Source organism: Phodopus roborovskii, unplaced genomic scaffold (assembly GCF_943737965.1).
Source record: "Phodopus roborovskii unplaced genomic scaffold, PHOROB, whole genome shotgun sequence".
Taxonomy (NCBI): domain Eukaryota; kingdom Metazoa; phylum Chordata; class Mammalia; order Rodentia; family Cricetidae; genus Phodopus; species Phodopus roborovskii.
In genome coordinates, this window is record NW_026126413.1 from 4,939,703 (window position 1) to 4,962,613 (window position 22,911).

Genomic DNA, 22,911 nt, shown 5'->3' on the forward strand with positions numbered 1-22,911 from the left:
AGTTAATCTGTCTGCCAAATATGCCAACAGGAATGAAGGAGGCCTTGTGGGGCTCTCTCCAGTTCTAGTGTTCTATGGTCTGAAAGTTTGTGACCCCCCCCTCCCCAAACTCACATGTTGGATTCCTATCCCTCGAGGTGGTAGGATTAAGACATGGAGCTTTTGAAAGACAGTTCTGGCATCTTAAGATTGGAGCACCTCCCAGTGAAAGTAATGACCTTACCTGGGAGGGGGGGAGAAGGAGAGAGAGGGAGAGAAAGAGATAAAGGAAGGGAATGGGGAGAGGGAGAGAAGGAAAAGGAGAGGAGGGAGGGAGGAAAGAAGGGAGAGAGAAAGAGAGAGGGAGGGAGAGAACCTAGAGAGCTTGTTTGCTCCATCACCTTGAGAGAAGACAGTGACAAAATTCCATCCACGAGGAAGGGGACCCTCACATCAAGTCAGCCATCACCCATTGTGTTAGAACTTTCAGCCTCAGAACTAAGGAATACATTCCTGGTGTTTATAGGCCTCCCTGCCTGAAGACCTTCAGGATACAAGGTACTAAGATGCCATCCTTTCTGTCTGAAGTCACCTGTAAAGCTTCATGTATGTTCCTCATTGGGGCAGTAACAGAGACTTTCTAGGTGACTAAATCAAGAAGTTAGAAACTGTTTTCTATTTTTCTTTCTGTTTCCTTTCTGATTCCACATTTGCGGAGTGCCTACTACATACCATGCTCTTGCTGTAAAAGGCCTCCCTTATTCCTTACCACAAACTGAAAAGAGAAACATCACTGTCCCTGATGTAGAGATGAGGACTTGAGACTTCCTGAGAGCTCATATATCAAAAGCCAGATTTCAAGCTGGATCCAACTCTGAAACACGTGTTTTCCCACTGCACTGTGCGCTCCTCTTTTTGGACTCTGAAACTATGTAAGAAGGACCAGAGGGAGAGAAAACAGCTAATAGCATGTGATGTGTTTAATATGTTTGCATATCTTGCTAGGAAATCTATGTGGTACAAAATGGACCTTGCTTTTTTATTTTTGTTTGTTTTGTTTTGTTGTTTTGTTTTCAAAAAAATCTCTTCTATATTCCAATTTATATTTTCTGTTTAAAACACTCATCTAGAAAGTCAAATCTTGATGGCTGCAAAGGACCAGTGAAAATTGCTGCTTTTGCTACAATAAAAACTACAATGCTCTTAGTGATGGCCTTTCCAACTGTGGTACTACTGTTATAACCAGTTTCCCTGGTTGCCAGGAAAAGCAAGACACTCAAAAAGAAGGATATTGTGAGGTTACAATGGGCTATCTCTGGCCATCCTGGGGATGGGGGTTAGGAATCAATGTATAGCTCATGCATTGGACTGAGGGCCAGACTGTGAACTGAGGGATTTCCTGTGTCTCCAACCACTGGCCATTTTCATTGCTGTTTTCTCTGTCCACCCACTTTTTCAAGGATTTCTGCCTTTGTATCAGAATGATTGTGATGCAAAGTAGTCCCCGGGTCTCCCAGGTTCTCATGATCACTAGGCTACCATCTGAAAAATACTCTTGTGTCTCTTTAATTTCTAGAGAATAATCTGACTTCTCAATGCTATTGGGTGTCTTTGGTCAGGTGCCCTCTACTGAGCAGCTGGTCTGCCCATCTCTCTCCACTAGGCTGCAGCTGCAGGCAGTTCCTGGAAGAAAGGACCTTGAGTAAAGCAGGACTTCAAAGACATCTCTACCCTTAAACAAAAAGTGTGTAGATGTGGTCATGTTATCAGAGTGTCTTCATATAGTCTTCTTTGAACTGGAGTCATTTACCTTCATTTTGCTCTTGAACTATGACGAGGGACATAAGTGGCTTTCCTGTTGTCATTTGACAAAATAAACTAGAGACAAAGCCTAGGTTTCTAGGGTATTCAGCTTTTTACCATATCAGGCTGCATCTTCTCCCATGGAAATGTACAAAACATTTGAAAGGATATTGTCTTGCTTTTAACCTACAGGAATGAATTTTCTGATTTGAAGCCACAGTGGGTATGGACTTCTCTTCACAAAACTACATCTTTGCATTTTGTCTAAGATTTTGTGTTGTACTCTATTAGAAGTTTGATGCAGTTTCCTATTCTGACATCATATGAACTTCCAGGAATGATGCACACCAAAATAACAATAAAAAAGTGTAAGTTGGGTAGACTGTTTGGGTCTGTAAAATGATCGTAGCTCCAGTTTGTACATTCCTAAAGGAGCATCTTTACCTGCAGCGAGAAAGCCAGCTGTGGTGGTCCATGCCTGTGATCCCAGCACTCGAGAGACTGAATCAACTGGAACATCACAGATCTGAGGTTAGCCTGGTCTACCCAGCAGTTTCCAGGCCTGCCAGGGCCACATAGAGAGACCTTGTCTCAGATAAATAACAAGGAAGTAAAATGTATAGAATGTTTATATCACTTTCAATGACTCCTAAACTTCAAACTTAAAATCAGGAAAAGAAAGAAAGAAAGCCTGGGAGTAAAGAAAGAAAGAAGGAAGAAAATGCTGGGAATTACCTTCTTTGCCTGGAGATAATATAATTTCTTTGTACTGAATTCTGTTAAATTTTTCCAATGTTTAAAGAAGTGGTAATATTTGAAAGATGAAAGGAATTTGTTCCTATCCTTAAAAAAAAAAAAGGTCTGATGTAATACACAATTAAAATGCATACATAAAGCATTTCTTTATTTCGTTCATAATGACCATATCTGCTGGCAGTGGTCACTGTAGCAAGAAAAAGATGGCAATTTTTCATGGAGGAACATTACAAATAAATTCCTGCAGGGCTTCAAATGCCTAGAAGAGTCTCTGGAAATAGACCTTAAATGGCTACACAGTTACCTTTAACATTCAGCTATGAAAGAATTTGGGGGAATAGCAACTGTTTAAATATTAAACATCAAAATTTTCTTCTTTCAAAGAACTAATAACTTAGCAATAAAAAAATTGTCTTTGATTCATGCCATCACAAGGTCTCAGGAAGGCAGAGGATTCTAAATAAAAATTTGCAGACAGTTCTTATTTAAGCAAAATGAACAGCTGAGCCACAAGGAAGGAATTAGTTGACTGCCCCAAACTCACCTTGACCAGACAACACCCTGCTTCCCTGGCAGCCTAAGTTTTTCCTCTGTGGAGCTGACTGCAAGGCAAGCCACCCAAGATGGATGCTGCCAGGGAGGCACTAATCAGCTCCTGCAGCTGCTGACCCAACCCTCGACGGCTAAAGAAGAAACACACGAAGCCATGAAAGTGGAGCAGATGGTGGCCACAGAATCACGGGGTGGGGGTGGGGTGGGAACAAAAAAGGAGGAGTCACTGGGCGTGCAAACAGTGGGCCACCCACACAAGAAAAGTCAGTCTCTTTGTCCCTGATAATCAGGAAAGGTTTTATTAACACATTAGTAGACTCACCCATATATAGAAGGGAAAAGAGAAGGTGACTTGCTAGGGCTCTTCCTGAGTAAGCAACTAGAGGCTGAGTTCTAGCTCCCAAGTAAGGACGCCCATATAATCCTGGAGAAGGGAGACAGCTGGGAAGATGGCTCCTGTCATCATCAAGCACAGGACCACCCAGAATCCATGTGAAAGCTAGATGGGTGTGGCAGCACACCTGTAACCTTAACATTCTAGAGGCAGAAGCAGAAAAGACTTCATACCACCCCCCACCTACCCCCCCATCCCACCTCACCCCAGAAAGCTAGCTAGCCAGATTAGCCTAAAAGGCAAGACTGAACTCAATGAGACTGCCTCAGTATAGAAGTTGGGAAGCTACAGGAGGATGCTCAACATTAACTTTAGGCACATTCACATGTACCCACACACATATAAATGTGTATATACACAAGGACGTACACCACACACACAGACACACTAAAAAAATTGAGACAAAAAAGTAACAGATGGAGCCGTAACCCAGTGCAAATCTGGAAAGCACCCTTCTACTGTTTCCTGTGTGTGTGTGTCTCCTGCTGAACATATTGTCAGTGGTTGTCAAGAAAATGCTCTATAGAATCTTGAAACTCGGAGCTTTCTGGTCAACCCATGTTATATACAAGGAAAGAGAAGGTCAGAAAGATGCCAGAGCTCCCAAGATCACATGCAAATTGGAGGCAGAAAGAACAAAAAACACCTTCCTATAGACATGAGGACAATGTCTTTAGATTTCCAGTACATTTCCTTGATTAATACAATCCCAACTGGACAAGGGAGGATCCAGGAGGGAAGCAGTTTGGCTAGAGTGGACTTGGCTGGAGTAGACTTAGATAAAAGCAACTCATCTTTGCATCTTAAGAAGCAAATCATGTAGAGGCAGCTACTTTTTGTTTTAAACACATGTGAAAGGTAGAACTTCATCTGCTAATTAATGGAAAAGAAGGACTAATGGGAGATGCCATTATGTATACATGTTTCTCATACTGGATAATGAATAAAGCACAGTTGGCCAATAGGAAAGGAAGATAGGAGGGACTAGCAGACAAGGAGGAAAGAGGAAGTAGTAAGGAGGAGTCAGCATGGAGAGACCTGGGGAGACAAGATGCCTGCCCCACTCCCGGGTAGGTGAAACCACGTGGAAATACATAGAAATGGGTTAATAATTAAGACAGAGCTAGCCGATAAGAAACTAGTAACTGGCCAACACAATTATCAAATACAGAGTCTCTGTGTGTTATTTGGGGCTGGCACGGCGGTGGGACAAGACTGGCAGCGGGAGGAAAAACCTAATCCTTACAAAGGACTTATTATCAGTTTCTATAAGTTACATAGAATTATAAAGACCTCAAAGACAGCAACAATGAGACCTCACCCAAGCAGACGACTTAGATGGATAGGTTAGATCTGTGTGTATTTTTACTAAAGACCCTTACATCTCTCAGTCCACTTAAATTTCTTTCAAAATTGTAATGTTTCATATTTACTCATTGAGAACAGGACGTAGAAAAACATTAACCTATCCTGGAGGCCACCATGTACAGCTTGAACAAAAATCAAAGTCTGCCCAGTTCCTGGGACACTTTTCTTGATATGTAGAGCAGCATTTCTTAGAAAGGGGAAGTCTGTGCCTTAGGAGATATGTGACAAATGAAGACATTTCGGATGGCCACAGCACGGGGCCTGATTCAGATCTCTAATAGGTAGAAGCCCCAAGTGGTGCTGAACAGAGCAAACACACAACCTACGACAAAAAAAGTTACCTCTTTCTTCAGATATATTTTGGTTAGAAACAACTGAACTTACTTGTCCAGACTACGATGAGAGGCATGGTCTCCTCCTCAGAGGCTCAGCTCCTTTAAAGCCTTCCCAGGTGATGTAAATCATCAAAACACTGCAAAGGCCAAGAAGAGCAGCTGGTAGGAGGTGATGAGACCTTGTGGCCACCGTCAAGGCAAAAATGCTGTCAGCACACAATTACATTTCTGTTTTATTTGCCTTTCTCTTTGCGCCCCAGCTTCATTCTGTGTCTTTTCAAGCTCCATCTTTCCAAAATCCGGTTTAAAAACATGTTTTCCCCCAGTTGCATCCCAAACACGTTTTTTTGGTTTGTTTGGAGGAGGGAAGGGAGATTGTTTTTTGTTTGTTTGTTTTCCATCTTTTCTTTCTTCCTGCTCTATACTCTTTAAGCCCAAAGTAAGGTTGCAATGTTAGCAATGACACACAATCCTTTCTGAGCGCACAGCAGGAATCTGGGAAGGCCCTCACATTAACAGCTTGCACCCACCCAACCTGCCTGAAGGGAAGTTCCAGAACTCAAATCTCTGGGACAACTCAGATGACTTTTCAAAGGCTGGGAAGAGAGAAAAGGTACCCCTATGAAGGCCTGGTTTATAGTTGGGAAGATACAGATGCATAGTTTTCACATTTCTTTGCTTTGAGTCTCCATTTCTAAACCACACAGGTTGGCTCCGCCATCAGGTGCTCCAGGGCTTGAGCTGGGAATTCCAGGGGAGCTCAGGGCCCAGGGGGAACCACTTTTACAGTCCAAAGCAGGGAAGCTGGCATGGTGACCTTCTGTTCCGTGTTGGTCCTTTGGTCTCATATTTGTTTTTAGTTTCACTTTCTTTTAATTATATTCACTCCATAACTGACCTGAATGACGCATTGGGGAGGGGTGGTGTTAGTTAATTTTAATGATAATAGCCCATTGTCATTAGAGTGGTTTCTCAGGTCACTGTGTATTGCAGAGAAGAGATTGCTAATTAAATTGTAATGTTTTCTGAATTTGGATGTGATTCCTAAAGTTAATAACTATTAGTTACCTTGATGTGGTAAAAAAGAAAAAGAAAAGAAAAATCAGTATGTAGGAACCACTAGATATTTTGCAAGCTGCCCTACAAGAAGCAGATCACATCACACTGTTCAAAAGCAGCAGCTTTGCTGACTAGGCACTGACATAGTTAAGAAAAACCATGTATCATGAGGGGCCAGGAAAATGGTACTGCCCGGCTCACATTCCGAGGCAGCATAATTTATAAAGCGCTAGGACAGCGGGAGGTAGGCTGTCAGAAATGCTAAGTTCTCTGTGGAATTATTACATTCTCTTTGAAAGATTCCGTGTCATTGAAAGGAGGTAATCTGGGAAAGCTTGGAGGTCCTGTGCAATTGGGAAAAGTGTAAAGATACTTAGAAACGAAGCCAAATTTCTTAGCACTTTTCCCACTGGAAATCAGGCCCAGGGTCTTGTGAAAACAGGCTTTCTTTTCAAGCACCACGAGGAAAGAAATACTGCAAGGATGCCTATGGCACTTTGAAACTCCCAGAGTCACCGATACCAGAAAGGTCAGAGCTATGCAGAAACCGCATCGACTGCGTTTCAGATCTATGATTGTTCCCATATTCTTTTCAATTATTTAAGATCAGATATTGCCTACAGGTGCAAGCAGAAGAGAATAGAAAAATTAGCAATACGTGTTGATGACTTCAGCAAACTTATTGTCAGTTGTTAACCTATTATTACTTTTGATGACTAATAACTTGTAATGTAATCTAGTCCTTACTTAGTGCTAAGTACTGTGTTGAGTACTAAGCGCTAGTACTTAGTGGTAAGGACTAAATGGAAATACCACCCTCAACTTGGAGACTTAGAGAGACCTAGCAGTGTGACCAATGTCATACAGTTTGTTAGTGGTGAAGCCCGTGTTCTACTTCCCGTAGCTTTTTGTAAATGTATCAGGTTTTAATCTAATAAAAAGATTAAAATGACTAAATCTACTTGACATTTTGGAATGGAATATGATTCACCTTGAATAAGAACACTTTGGATTTTGGCATAGCGAACTGGCTATTTTTTTTTTTTCCGAATCATTTTTATACAATTCTTGTCTGGTCCATTATGGTGCTGTACATGTACTCTCCAGATACAGATGACGTCACTCTGCTGTTAACACCTCCATGGAATGTTCCGTCAAAGAGAAAGTTTATCTAACTTTCAGAACTGCTATCAGCACACTATTCCCCAACCAGCTCATGGTCTCCTTACCTATTAACACCCTCAGCTGATCCATGGAATTAGAGACCGTTCTTCTAATGGATTGTTTAACGTCTGTCCAGTACCGTCTGTCTGTTTCCTTGGAAGTCTATTGTATCCACTAAACAGGTGGCCCTGTTTCTGAAGCATTTGTGAGCAGCTTTATAATGGTTTCAATGGCGATAGAATGAAAACATTACTTCAAGCCATTTAAAATGATAATTGACCGAAATAAGTGCATGTGTTTTTGTTTGTTGCCTGGCTATTGAAAGGTCTATGGTAACTTGGTTAGTGGTTTGCAGCAGCTTTTGCTCCTGACTTCTCAGTATTGGGCCACAACCTGTTCACAAACATTGATTTCATCATGAGTGGCCATAGAGCAATTTCAACAAAGGTTCAAGCTGAACATTTTGTGGCAAACATTGCCATTTTGGGGGTGCAGAGTGATAAGGACTTCAAAATGAACCATCAAGCCCATAGGCATGATAAGTACAGCAGACAGGCTTGTTTTCCAGGCTAGTAGTTAAGCAGATTCTCTTCTGAATCAAGTATCAGAAGTAAGCCTTTCCCATTTCTATATGATACCAGAATAAATAGAGCTTCCTCACAAGGGAAGCACTTTGATTCAGCCCTGTTCAACAGATGGTTGTGGGGACAAAGTGTGGTATTAGAGAGAGAGAGAAAGAGAGAGAGAGAGAGAGAGAGAGAGAGAGAGAGAGAGAGAGAGAGAGAGAGAATGAGTTTCTGGCTTGCCAGGGCTTGACTGAGGGCAAAAAAACCCTGAAAATGTTACTTATCTGCTTTAATGATCTTCCTCCCTCCCTCCCTCCCTTTCTCTCTCTCTCTTTCTTTCTTTCTTTTGAGACAGGGTTTCTCTGTATTGCTTTGGAGTCTATCCTGGATATAGCTCTGTGGGCCAGACTGGCCTTAAACTCACAGAGATCCTCCTGCCTCTGCCTCCCGAGTGCTGGGATTAAAGGAGTGTGCCATCAATGCCCAGCTGTAATGGTCTTTCTTGACCTGGAAAGAGTGTTATAATCTAATACCTATATGGTCCTGTGTTAGTTTTGTTATTCATTGCTGTGACCAGATACCTTATGAAACATGACTTAAGAGAGGAAGAATTCTTGGCTTATGGCTTGAGGTGAAGGGTGATCTCCTTGATGGGAAAGGCAAGCTTATATGGTAGCTCACTTACACCATCAGTCACAGCTTACTCTTATCTTAACTGACAGGAAAGCAGATTGAAAGAAGGTCTGGGCTAGTCCCAGGCTAGTCCATATGGAGCCACTTCGAAGTCCATCAAGGCCACACTCCAAAGGGTTCACATACTCCCCAAACAGTGCCACCAGCTGGGGACCAAATGTTCAAATACACAAGCCTTTCCTCATTCACACCATGACCAAACCTTTCTTGCAGGGTTCTCAGAAGCTGGAAACTGTTCCAAGCGCATCATATCCCTCACTTGGATTTTTTTCAGGACACAGCAAAGGAGTCATATCTAATAGACGGGTTCCTAGAGAACAAATAACCACACATTTGCTCATTCTTCTTCCTATCCCATTAGGTCTCCAATCTTATTATCCAGTTTGGTTGGCTACTTGTCTCTCAGTCTGTACTATGAGTGTCTAGGAGTCTGGAGAAGTCTTCCTCTCAGAGAGCATTGAAGCAAAGCTCCAGAGTGAATGTCAGAATTCTGTTTAGAAGCTTGTTTTTTTGTTGTTGTTGTTTTTGTTTTGTTTTGTGTTTTGGTCACATAGTGCCGAACTTAGTGCCTAGAACCTAGCAGACGCTCAATACAGAGTTAGTCAGCTCCTATAACACAGCAGATGCCCACCTGGTGGGCATGTATCTCAGAACACAGTGATAAATATAATAAGACCCTTTCTCCAGGGAGCCCTCAGTTTCAAAGTTATTACAAGTTTTGCTTGAATTTAAGTCTGTGTTAAACGCCTACATCATCATTAAAACAATAAGCACAAACTGTTATTTTGCTCAAACATCCTATAGTAGAACATTCACATGCCACAAATGACAAATTAATATATTGGTTATATTCCAGAGGACTAAGTACCAAACAAGCAGGGAATATTTCATTAAAAGGCAACAAAACAAATTCACCAAAATTAAATTATGTAAGGTACATATTGATTAGTATGACATATAGCAAAATGTGCTATTTGCAGACTCCATAATCGAGGTGTAATCAACATCTGTAAATTTCGTCATCACTTTTACCTGTTTTTTCACATATGCTTGGGTCAGAAGGATGCAAAAATTCATTTGGTTATTCCTTGATTCCTTTCTTTGTTGTAACTGCCATTCTATTCCAGCCTCAAGTAGGTTATATTGGGTCTGAAATTAGCTACTTATTAAGTGTAGGGTGTAACAGATTACTTAAACTCTCTGAGCTTCAGTTTTAAATGTACTAAATAAGATTAAATTTAATACTATCTACCCTATGGTCTTCAGTCTTGCCTCCCTGAGGGCACACAACCTTATGGAGTTCTTGTATGTATTAAACAAAACAATGCATATTCAGCACCCAACAGAGTCTGGTGCAAATATAAGTACTCAACAAACAGTTGTTACTATTATTGTTATTATTATAGTTGTCTGTTATTGCCTTCATATCAATTCATTATCGGAGCTGGATTTTATGAGCTGCAAACAGGAAACAGTTTCATTTATTTTGAAATTCCACTACCCTCAAAAAAACGTTCTTTCTGATTTCACTTTGCTCCGGTGTGGATTTTCTTGTTACTTTTGGATATTAAACAAGAGCCATATTTTCAGAATTTTCAAAGTCTAGGCTGATTTAAATTAAGGTTTCCCTTTGTCCCGGGTAATGCTCTTCCCCCATCCTTGGTGGGCGTGGCCAGCGAGTCTGCAGGATTGAGGAGAGAGCCTCACACACCCTGTTCCTTAACTATCCTCTAAGTCGGTGTCTGGCTTCTTTGGGGCTGCGGGTCTTGAGGACACATGGAACAAGTTTGGCCATGAGGTGGCTGCAGCTAGAGAAGTCAGCTCCTGTTCCGTGGGCCTCTCTCACGAGTATTTCTTCTGTCTCCCTGATAGCTCCACCCTGACAACTCTCCAGCCACTAGTCCTTCTTTCACAGAGCCGAGCTGTGGGTTCTAAGACCTTCCCTTGTCCTTGTTGGGCATGTCAAACACAGCAGGGTGCAGTGGCTCTCAACCTGTAATCCTAGTACTAACAGGGCAGAGGCAGGAGGATCATGAGTTCAAGGCCAGTCCTGCTGCATAGTGAGATTTAGGCTAGCCTGAGTTAGTATACAAACTGAAGTCGTATCTTTAAGTGTCAAACCACTTAATCTTCTCCCAGAAAAGGAATATCCTCTCTCATTCACGTTTGACTGTGAAACCCAAATAACTTCTAAGTGGTCTGACTTATGAGAGGGAAATTATCTCCTTTCCTTTTCACACTCTAAGGGAACCCGTGGATGTTCTTTCTGTCCTTGCCAACGCCCATGGCAGGGACAGCTTCTTGTTCCTCAGAGTCCAGGAGCATTTGATGTGCGAGGGGAACAAAGAACTAAAGTCCTCCCTCCTCATATCTTCTCTTTAGCGATGTTCTAACTTTTTTTTCCCTACAAAATGAGGGCAGTCAAAAAAAAAAAAAAAAAAAAAAAGCTACCAGGTCATGCATGAACATATGAACATGTTCAGCAACAAACTTCAGAATGTGTAGCTGTTATTGCTGTTATTGCCCATTGTCTTCAACCCTGGCACTGTAGAGGAAGCCTGCAGACAGCAGGAAAAGGAAAAGTCCTATACAGCATCCTGTTACATTTTTATTATGCCTGAATTTTTACAAGTGTTTTAATTGGCTTTCCTGCTTCTTTCCCCACTAAATCCTTCTCATGCATAACTGTTAGATTAATCTTTCTTAAAACACTGATTCTTGTCTTTTTTTTTTTTTTTTTCCAATTTTCACAGCTTGGGTCCCATTCCAACATCCCCTTTAAAAAATAAAAAAGCTTGGGTTATATAGTGAGTGAGACCCTATTCCTATTTTAAAAAGAGAGGGAAAGATAATATATACATGAGAGAGAGAGAGAGAGAGAAAGAGAGAGAGAGAGAGAGAGAGAGGAGTCCAGACCTTACAGCTGCAGTTTCTGTAGCCCTAAAGTCTCATGTGGTACTGGATGCTTCCAACTACTTTTGTCAACTAAAGTTCCTCAACTATACATAGCAATCTATTATAATATAATCAGAGAGGCCAAGGCACTAGACAGTATGTCTTTAATTGTATTCTCTTTAAGAACTGGTTTACCCAAAAGCCAGATTCTATATCAAGAAATCATAAAGTATAAAATATAGAAAACTAGAATTTTATAACTCAGAAAACACCTAATTCACCTTCCCTATTTTTCTCATAAAAGACTCAAAAGGAGGTGGTGACTCACCCAGATACAACACCAGGTCATTTGAGACCCAACTGGGATTGTGGATTCCTATGGACTCCTATGCTCAGGCTGGTTGCTGTCCCAGATGTAAACTGCTTTAGGTTAGGCCTGTACTAGCGTAAGTTATCCCTGCAGTAGAAAGGGACATGTTCTAAATCTGGGATTAAAGCCAGGTGTGGTAGCATATGCCTGTAGTTCTAACTCTCAAGGCTGAAAGAAGAGGATGGCTTGTTGAGGCCAGCCTGGTCTACATAGATAACCGTCTCAAAGGGATAATGAAACCGCTTTTAAAGTCTTTTCTAGTCGCATGTAAGGAGATTAACTATGAAAAAGAATTCATGTGGATTCTGAATATGTCTGAAAATGCTCATGGATCTTTTGAGTCATAGCATATTTCCTGGAGAGAAACAAGGCAAATTACATTGAATAATAATATATCAGGAAATTTTCATTCCAAGTAAGGATAAAGAAAGGAAGGATGTTGGCCAGCCCAAGGCTTGAAGAATGAAAAGGGGGGAAAAAGATTCAGGAAATGGAGTGAGCAGGGAGACTAGAGAAGAATATTAGCTAAAACAAAAGCCTCCTAGACTAAAGACTTTGGGACAAAGATGTATAGCACTTGAGTTTCAACACTTTCTCACCAGTCATAACTCACTAGTTCTCACTTGAAGTCTGTAATATATGCAGCACTGGTTACTAAGGGCATCTGAAGAATAAAGGACAAAACAATTTGTACCTGTTAGGAGACAAGGGGCATTAGGTAGTCAAGGAAGACACAAGGAAAATACTGACTGGTAGGTTGAAATAGTAGGCAGAATAATGCCCCCCCACACACAGATGTCCATCTTAGGAATCTGTGGATGTGTGATTTGCAAAGGAGAATTAAGAGAGTCCCCTTGGCTGTCCCTGTGAATGTAATTCAGGGGTCCTTAAAAATGAAGAGGGAATAAAAAAGAGACCAGAGTGATTGGTGTACGAGAATGACCCCACCTGCCATTGCTGCTTTAAAGCTGGGCTATGGAAACCATGAACTCAGGAATGCAGGTGGCCTCAAGAAGCCACCTATTCGAGGAAGATAAAGGACATCCTTCCTCAAGCCTCTGGAGAATCAGGTTCTGCTGGCATCTCAACTGAGGTGCCACTGAGATCAATGCTAGGCTTACAACCCAGAACTGCAGGATAACAGATTTGTGTTCTTTCAGGCACTAAATCTGAGGCTTAAAAGACCAGTAGAGAACTAATAGGCCTAATTTAGATTTGATAAGAATCTTAATGCTAATATTTAGCTCCAAAGTATTTAAGTTCCTTGATTTTCTGGGCTCAGTCATGTGACAAGGGCAGGTACAATTGCTATTCCTGTCTCTACATGGTTGGCCTTAGCTTACTTCTCCAACATTATCTCCCACGTTCTCCTTCATTAATGTTCCTTCTTGCTCAACTGAACCATGGGTGGTCCCATGCCTGCTTCCTGTACCTTTTCCCCTGTAGTTCCTTTGACCTGTGTGCCTCATGACAACCAGCTTGCTAATAATTAGTTTGGTCCTCAACGTCTATGTCCAACACTATCAGTGAAATCTTGGAGACCCTCCCCAACTTTCCCTCAGAGTTTTCCCAGTACTTTGTTCTTAGCTCTATTACAACCACTTGTGATTTACTTATAGCTCGGTCATTTGAGTGTATCTCTTACTTCATTATGTTGATTAGAAGCTCCTTTGGCACATAATGTGTATTGCTTGTCTTTGTAGCCATAGAGAAATAAACAATAGTTTTTATATTATGAATACCTAGTATATTATTAAATAAAGTCATAAAGTATTTGTCTATGCAACTTGCTTAAAGTGGAATAAGCTATAGTATATGCTGTCTTAGCGAGAGTTTTCATTGCTGTGAAGAGACACCATGACCACAGCAACTCTTATAAAGAAAACATTTAGTTGGGGCTGGCTTAAGGTTTCAGATGTTAAGTCTATTATCATCATGATGGGAAGCATGGTTGCATGCAGGCAGATGTGGTGCTGGACTAATAGCTGAGAGTTCTGCATCTTGCAGGCAACAGGAAATTGAGGCAGTATCCTGAGCATAAGAAACCTCAAATCCCACCCTACAGTGACACACTTCCTCCAACAAGGCCATACCTACTCCAACAAAGTCATGCCCCCTAATACTGCCATTCCCTATGAGATTAAAAGGGGGTCAATTCCATTAAAACTACCATACAAGCTATCAGTACCTATCTATATACATATCTTGTACATTTCCTAATTTCCGTGAATCATAGTTCACAAGGATTAAACACCATCCCCAAATAAGTCTCAATCTTCAAAGAAGTGAACACAAATCCTGATGTACCTATAGCATTCCCTTTATATCTACTGTTCTCCTATAGTTATTAGTGGCACCTTTTCATTTCAAGAGTGTCATCATATTAATGCCAAGTTGGGTGATTGTCAAACTTTTAGAGGGTACAGGTTACAAAGATCACCCTAGTTTCCATCTTTTCCTGGGAATGACAACTGGAGCCTAGTGAATCTTGCCAGATGTCCTCTTGGCTCCAATTGCATGGCATGCCTCTCCATTCTGTCCTTTACACACCAGTCATTAGAGTTTGAATCCACCCCTCCTTGTCTCTGTCTCCTGTCCCTGATTTTGTCTAGGTGAGAATCTGCTGTGTGAGTTCTAAGGAGGAAGAAAAATGAAGAAGGCAAGGTTGGCTTCTCCTTCATCATGTTTACCATTCATGTACCTCCTAGCTCCATGTTATTCTTGTCCCCTTTCCTTGGTACCTTATTAGCCATTGTTCTGTTCCTTCTCACCTAAGCTACGACACTACCTATGGCCAATTTTAATTCCTGATGTCATAGATATGATCCCTAGCATGTCTAGCTTCCATACCAATTCCCAGCTTCATATGAGAGAGTCTCCCAATGTCTCATACTGTAATTCAGCATATTTTCCTACAGCAGGTCTAGAAAAACTGATCTTGGGAGCTGTAGTTGGGATGTGAAGATCTTTTACTCAATAAAAAATTTTAAAAGTAAAAGAAGATTCACAAATTCTTGATGGTACAACTTTAAGCATTTTTCTTTCATGTGGAACTTCTTAAAGGCTTTAATATGCAAATGTACTCCATGAATCTCCAAGAGGGACATATGATATACTGTGTTTCATACACTTACTTGACCTTGGAACTTTTTTCCTTTGCAAGTTTCTTAGGGGTATATTGTTCCATGAACACACTCACACATAGCAGATCAGAAGTCAGTTCTTACAAACTGACAAAGGGGTCTGTACAGGTACAGCCATTCCAGGGGGACAGTGCTGTTAAATGCTATAGTTTCGATAAGAGCAGATTGTGAAATGGGGAACTGGGTAGAGGACCAATCCAACAAAAGCCTGTATGTGTGTAACAAAAGGAGAGATACATGATCAAGGAAGAGCACTGGGAAAGCTGACCAACATGCACGGTTACAATTGGGAAAGAGAAAGTTCTACCATGCTACTATAAGCAGGGTGAGCATAGGTAACAGTAACACACTGTGTATTTAAAAGAAGACAGACATGGTGGCCCACACCAGTACTTGGGAGGATGAGGAAGGATTATGTGATGAGGTTGTTCTGAGTTATTTAGCAGCAGGAATTCCATTTTTAAAAACTGCTTGAAGATACCATTTTAATTATTTTTAGACATAAAACATGATACATATTTGAGGTGATTTAAAGTGATTTAAAAAGTATACAATGTATAAATATGGAGAAACAGCATACATTAGTCTCATGTCAGTTTTTTGTTTGAGATAGGTCTCATTATATGGCTTAGGCTGGCCTTGAATTCATGATCTTCCTGTCTCGGCCTCCTGAGTGCAGGGGTTGTATGTATGTGCCACTATGACTCAGATAAAATATATAATTTTTATATTTCACATTTAAACTAAAAACAAATGTGGTTCTTTAAGAGTAAAAGAAAAGGCTAGTCTCTATCTTATTTCAGCATTGTGACTATTAGCTGGGAATTCTTGTATAGCATTCAATCACGTATGTCTTTTGTTTCTTCATACATAAAAATAGCATAGTTAACAGTGACTTTAAATAAAAATAAATAATGCCTGCTCAACATGTGTCCCATAAATTTTAAGAAGATAAAAATAAATAATTAGAAGAGAACTTTGGGAATACTCAGGCTCTTTTCAGTTGAACACCTATGAAATTACCATGCTATTTCTTAATTCATTTAGGTTTTCTAAATTTTTACTACATTTTAATTTACTGTTCAAACTATATGCATGTGCTCCAAGGTGTGTGTGTATGTGTGTGTGTGAGTCAGAGTATAAGTCATCATGTGTTCAAATTCAAGTCCCATTGAGCCATTCACTGGCCTCAGAGGCTCTATTTTTGAATACTTGGTCTCTTTGGTGAGATGTTTTGGGAAGGATTAAGAGGTGTGGCCTTGCAGGGGAGGTGTGTCACTGGGGCTGAGCTTTGAGGTTTCAAAAAGCCCAGGCTATTTCCAGTTTGTTTTCTCTGTCTCGTGCTTGAGGATCAGATGTGAGCTCCCAGCTACTGCCCCAGCACCATGCCTGCCTGCCTGCTGCCGCCATGCCCCTCACCATGATGGCCATGAGCTCACCTTCTCAAACTAGAAGCACTCCGAAAACTCTCCCATAAGTTGCCTCGGTCATGGTGTCTCATCACAGCAACAGAAAAGTGACCAAGACAAAGAACAAGGATGCAAGTTCACAGAAAACTTTAAACTTATTTTTATCTAAAGCAATTTCATCTGAGTTACTTTTCCTAATATATAGAATAATTCACACATTTCCACGGCAGCTTTCTTTTTCTTTCAGGCATGCTCGGCCCTGTTAGTTATAATGTGGCAGCCCCATATTAAATTCTAAACTCACCTAAAACATTAAGATTTTTCTCAATTATATTTATTTGTGTATGAATATGCACATGTGCTTGTGTGTATGTGTACATGCATGTGTATACATGTATGTATGTGTATATATGTGTGTGTATACATGAACCTGTGGACATGTATACCACAATGATTGTGGAGGTTAGAAGATAATTTAAAGAATCAATTCTGTCCTTCTACCAAGTGGGTCCTGGGCACTGAGCTCCAGTTAAAAGGATTGGCAGAAACTGCCTTTACCTGCTGAGCCAGCAGCTCCCTGACCTAAGACATTATGAAATTCTTTGTTGGTGTGTGTGTGTGTGTGTGTGTGTGTGTGTGCGTGTGTCTTGAAGACTTGGTTGATAAAAATGATGTCATAGATGACAATGTCATGCTGCAATGTCAGAAGGCTGGACAAGCACTTTACTTGAAGGAGAAGAGCACTGGCTAAAACAAAGATAGAAGCCTAAGAGGAAGCGAGAGCCTCAGTATTTAGCAGACTGGGTAATCAGCATGTGATAGGTCATCAACACAATGCAGCTTTGGCTATTGTCTAAATGGCTTTGAAGCAATGTAGTTGGGGAATGTCTCATTTCTGGAAACTTTGGCTCCATGGTGTAAAGGAAATCTAAAATACCTCCTATTGTCTCTGTGACACCACAGATGTCTCATGGATATCTTGGTCAGTTTTTCTATTGCTTTGAAGAGGCATCATGGCCATAGTTACTCTTATAAAAGAAATACTTATAAAAGAAATAATTTATTGGGACTTGCTTATAATTTCAGAGGTTCAGTCCAGTATCATCATTGTAGGAAGCATGACAGCTTACAGGCAGACATGATGCTGAAGAAGGAGCTGAGAGCTACATCTTGATCCACTGTTTGGGAGAGAGCTGGGCTTGCTATGGACTTTTGAAACCAGAAAGCCCACCCCCAGAGACACACTTGCTCCAACAAGGCCAAGCATCCTAATCTTTTCAAATGGTACCACTCTCTGTGACCAAGCATTCAAATCTATGACCCTATGGGGGCCATTCTTATTCAAGTCACCACGGTGAACACACAGACCAAGTAAAAGATCAGGAAGAGTGGGACGTGTAGTCAGCACACTTCTACATTCTCCATCTTTTTCTTGGCCCCTGCAGCTCCAGATTAATCCATTAAACCATCTTTTGGGGGTATTTTCAAACTCTAGTCAATCTCTTGATTTGGGATCTCATTTAGAGAAAGGGGACTCCAGGTCATCAATTAGCATATCATTTATCCAGAAGATTCTGAAATGTTAAACCTAGCAATTAAATTTAATTCCTCACTCTATTTACTTTAAAAATGGGACTTGTAACAAAGATGAGCAACTCTGCAACTATAGAGTGTTGAAAAGGAATATTGGCTGGTTATTTCGTGGCTGGAGTTGTGGGTGATGTTGAACAGGAAACTCACAGTCAGAATGGCTGAGGAGGGACTGTGTCCTCTACCATTAGCTTCAGGTGTGGCTTAGGGATGGTTAGATGCTTTCTTTCTGGTCGCTTTTTGTTATATAACTATGCTCTGGATATCTGTTTCTGTTTTACTACTTTTATTATTTGATATGAAGAGAATAGTAGCATTTTATGAACAATCATGGCTAACCTAAGACTCTTTCCAAACAGTTTTACTTATATATCACAATTTTTCTTTGTTATCTTTATTTTTAAACACAAAGGACCTCTGAGTGTATTCCAAGAGCAAATTCATAAACCTGAATACACGATGAACTATTTGTCATTTCCTGTGTGTCAATTCTTCTTGGGTTTTTATTTTATTTTTTTTTCTTCCCCTTTCCCATCAAGACTTTAAAATTGATACAGAACGTGGTATCCTTTATTCACCTGTTTTAGGTTCCACCTACCAAGTCTAGACATCGGGGTGAATTTCTCAGCAGTGAATTAATTAGGCCTTCTTTGCTGTGCTTAGGGAGGAGAATCAACAACAGAGAAACAAGATTGAGGAGTGTTGAGGGGAACAGGTCATTTCATCTTCCAAAGATAAAATTCTGTGGCAGGAAGGAAGCTTGGTGGGGCTCATTAGAAAGGAGCCTCCATAGGCTCATGGAAGAATGGCAGCAAGAAGGATTCCAATTGCTTTTTCATGAAATCTGACCCAGAGTTAACAAAGGGAATTGCAAAGCTTTTGCATATGCCATTTTACAGGAGCACGTCAATCTCTTTTCTCTTTCTCTGGTGTCGCTTAAATAAAAAGAATTATTGAAACTGAACTAGTTCAGGTTTTTATAAATCAAGATGTCAACAAATACAAGCACCAGTCTAGTTACAACAAGCTGCAGACGGCAGTTTCCAGAATAAAATTAACAGCCCCCGCCTTCTTTTCTTTCTTTCTTTTTTTTTTTAAAAGCTCTACAAAGAACACATTGTTTATTCTTGAGTAAAACATGCCACGTAAAGAAGCTCCCTGGCAGGTATTCTATTTTTATTTAGCTGTTTCGTAACTCAATTATAATGTTCCCTCCACCTAATAATTAGCATATACATAACAGGGAGGCCTGAAACCCTGGTCTTTCACCATCTTGTGTCAGTTGCACTCAGACTGCTCTGGAGAGCGGCTCATGCCTGTGTAGGTGAGCAACACTGTACAGAGCTGGCAGCTTGCCTTTGTGCAGGAGTTGAGGGTCAGCTCTTGGAGAATGGCCCAGTCAGAGGCCTGAGTGGGGGGTACTTCCTGCCATCTGGAACAATCTGGACACAAGGAAAGATGTCAGCAAGAAGCACTCAAGCCTCCTCTCTACCTACTCCACGGACACCAGAATGTCCCCTAGTTCCATGACTGCATGGGCTAGCCTGGAGCTCTGAGTTCAGTGTGGTTCAGTTTTACAGTGACAGGCTTCTGGTTTTCCTTCCTTCCTTCCTTCCTTCTTTCTTTCTTTCTTTCTTTCTTTCTTTCTTTCTTTCTTCCTTCCTTCCTTCCTTCCCCCCTTCCTTTCTTCTTTCTTCCCTTTCTTTCTTTCTTTCTTCCTCCATTTCTTTCTTTCTTTCTTGCTCACCAACATCCTTTGAAAACTCTGTGTGAGGATGAATTGGGCCTTCATGTGTATTCTCACTACCTCATATTGTAGCAAGGTCACCACTAAGTGACCCATAGTTACCCAAGCCACCTTGCTTTTAGGACAAATTGTTTCGGTAGAAGACAATTAGAGGAAGTGGTGTCTCACTGGACCTATTTTTCTGGCAAAGATGGCATTGGAGGTTTCAGACTGTGAGGGACAATAGTGGTGAGGATTCCAATGTCCAGCATGGGGTCCAGCATAACCAGCAATCTTGGTGACAGAGGGAGAGGCCCAAAGCATTCTCCTCTTGCAATTGTAAATTGTGCAGACACTCCAAGACTAAGATGTTTGTTACAATTAAAAACATGCAGACATTTAATGTCATTGTTCCTTGAACTGACTGAAAGTATGTTCAAATCAGAGCATTTGAATTAATTTGTTGGAACTTTTAAAAGTTCTTGAGATGTGACTTGTAAGTGTATTATTTCCCATAGACAAGTATAGCTTGTGATTGGTAAACTCAAAGACCAAAATGTTTGTGGGAAAATACCTAGCACAATTACTATCAAGATATTTTGGAGGTACATACAGATTTGTATTTAGTTTAGATATTAAAACGCCCATGTCCTCTCTTTTTATTCTCTTTCTTCCTATTCTCTCTTCTCATATACATATTATTGCACAAATCTGATTTTTTTCCAGACCTAGATGGACAACCCAGACAGAATGGTGTATGATAGGGTATATAGGCATCGAGGCAGAACTCCTAATAGGGCTGGGAAAAGATAGTGGGATCAGTGATGAACCTCCCAGTGTGGAGAAAAAAAAAAAAGGAAAGAAACCATCCTGACTGGTGAATAATGGGCCAGGGAGATGGCTCAGTCCATAAAGCACTTGCCATGCAAAGATGATGACTTGGGCTGAGACCCCTTGCTCTCAGGTAATAAGTCAGGTTTTGTTGAGTGCATCAGGAAGGTTGGGGTGTCCCTTAGATCCCTAAGTTCACTGTGCAGCTTGTCTAACCAAATCAGTGAGCTCCTGATTCAGGGAGAGTCCTTGTCTCTAAAAACATAGTAGAGAAACCATAGATGAACGCATGCACTGTCAACCCATGACTTTCGCACATCAGACCATGTATAAACACAAGCAGTGACAAATAAGTCTTTTTTTAAATGAATCCCTTTTTTACTATTTTCTGTATAATTTGAAATGAATCAAGTACTTTAAATATGTCATTGGAAAAAATATGTCATTATTAACCCACAGTGATGGATTGTGGCCACCCTTGCTCGGTGCTCTAAAAATAATTTCTGGACCTGGAATTTGAAGATATGATCATAGATTAGAAAGCCCTTTCTTTGTTAAAAAAAAAAAAAAAAAAAAACTAGACTATCGTTTTGGAAGAGAAATCTCTATCAAACAGTTTCTTCAGCTGAAGGCTACACTACAACTCTATTATTGCTACATTACAAATTTATGGAGTCTAAATCAATGAGTTTGAATTTACAGATAGTTGGAGGGATGAGGAACCCATGAGGTCAATTCACAGTACCCAGTTACAGGAATAACATGTAGAGGTTTCCATTGCCTCTGCTTAGCTCAGCCATGATGCTAGGCTGAAATTTTTGCTTGGAATGGAGCATTCTTTCTTTGTTCTGTCAGTTTTAAGAACTATTTCCCATTTCATCATGTTGTATCACAATTTAGACAAGATAGTATTTTGTTATGAATACAGTTCAATTATTAGTGATCAGAAGAAAGAATTTCAATGTCTTAGGCAAGGTCTCCTGGATGAGACTATTGGATGAAGAAGCCAATATTTTCCCCTACAGTTCAGAAATGCTCTAAATCCCATTATATTCCCTTCTAGTCACGGGACTGCTTTGTATTTAGTGTCAATTCTGCTGCTTCTATTGTACAGAAATGTAAGAGAACAATATTCTCACATCAACAACAATTTCTTTATTTTCTTCTTTTAATGTCCACCAGCATCTTATTAGTAGTAAATTATTTTAAACTTGATTTTGAATTCTTTTCTCAACATGATTTTTATGCTTCTATGGTTCTAAAATAGCATTTCTAAGTATAGGCGATAAAACCATCTGGCTAGAACAATCTAGAGATAGTTTTACCAAGGCCAGGAATACAGCTTCCTTCTATCTTTGAGATCCATCAAAGCAGGGGTGTTCGGATGTGGGAGACAGAGACCCCCTTTCAAGGTGCATGCTACGGTGTTGGGGAGTAACAGCTTCCTGGGGGCTGCCTCAGCTGCTGAGAACTACATCTACACAGATCACATTTGGCCCTGGACATCTCTTATGTGATAAGTGAGACTTGGGTACACAGGTCAGGCTATGGTGCTGAGGACCAGGATCCTCAGGAGACACTAGATACTGCAGAACTTTCTGTCAAATTGGTTTAGCCTTTGTCAGGCTTGTGTTCCTTCTTTGTCCAGTTTTGTCCCAAGATGGATCTGTCAGGGACACCTTGCATCCCACATTTGACACAATGCGTTCAGAGAACCTAACTTGAGGAGGTGGATGGTTTTCCAGTCAGGGTCTGATAGAGTTAAATCAGAACTTTGAAAGATTCCCTCTCATGCCTTGGATCTATTTTTTTTAAATAAAATTCTTTCTTGTTTGGTTCCTGTGTTGATTTTTGATTTGTTTTCCTTTCTTTGGTGTTTACAGATTCAAAGATTAAAGAGTAAAATGTTGATTGTCTTGTCTTCTGTTGTTACACGATGGAGTATATGTATTTTGTTCTTTCACATAAAATAATTAGCAGTTAAATAATGCATATATGCAACATAGCTAAACTCTCATTGCTTGTGAAAAATCTACTGGTAGTTAATCTTTAGAGAATGAAGCTGAGTGAATAGAGGCCAGTGAGATGATGCAGTGGGTGTAAGTGCTTGCCATCAAGCCTGACAGCTTTAACTCTGTCCCAGAGCCCCTCCCTCATGGCAGAAGAAAAGAGCTAAACCCGAAAGCTTGTCTTCTGACCTTCACATGTATGCTATGGGGCAATCACGCAGGCCTACACACGTGCGAGTGCGCGCACACACACACACACACAGGCACAG